The sequence below is a fragment of the Suncus etruscus genome, chromosome 15 (assembly GCF_024139225.1).
Source record: "Suncus etruscus isolate mSunEtr1 chromosome 15, mSunEtr1.pri.cur, whole genome shotgun sequence".
NCBI classification, from domain to species: domain Eukaryota; kingdom Metazoa; phylum Chordata; class Mammalia; order Eulipotyphla; family Soricidae; genus Suncus; species Suncus etruscus.
In genome coordinates, this window is record NC_064862.1 from 45,585,241 (window position 1) to 45,586,022 (window position 782).

A 782-nucleotide genomic window follows, 5' to 3' on the forward strand; every position below is an offset into this window, starting at 1 on the left:
TGCTAATGTCAATATTTCTGGAAATATATAATATATATTGAAATGTCTTCAACCACGTCTGTGCTATTTGGGAAGAGAAAGGTTGCTGGGAAGGTTCAGAGGGTCCTTTTCTCTGCACACACACAGATCTGAGATGTTGCACAGGACAGCAGGGAGTCAAGGCTAGTGGTAAGATGTGGAAGTGGGTAGGGGAAGACCCTGCAAGAAGTACCAGCCACGTTTGAATAGCCTTTTATAAGTAATTATAAATTACAGTTTTAACAGATATTTCAATTAAATTCTTGATTGTTCCAAAAACCGTTGCCACTTATAGACAGAGGAATGTAACTGGGTAATTGAACAGTTAAAGCAGAAGTCTAATAAAGATTCTATGAGATTCATTAAATTATTATCTGGTAGAGATCATTATAGGCATCAATCAATTGGGAAAAGAGGACAAAAAGCAGGTTCAATAATTTTGGTTGCTATTTTGGGGGTTGGGTAATAGAGTCACATATGGCTGTGCTTAGGTTTTACTCCTGGTTCTATACTCAAGAATCATTCCTAGTAAAGCTTGGGAGATATAGCACAGTATTGAACTACATACAAAGACAGTGACTTAACCCTTGTACTGTCTCTCCTAACCAAGTCCATTAGTTATTACAAAGCTCAGTTCTCTGTTTTGTTATATTGGTTTCATATGGTACCTATAATATTATTTTCAGTGGTATTATGGAAGGTAAAGGCATAACATATTCAAAGGTCTGTCAATAGTAAAATGCTACTACAGAATGGGAAGAGAT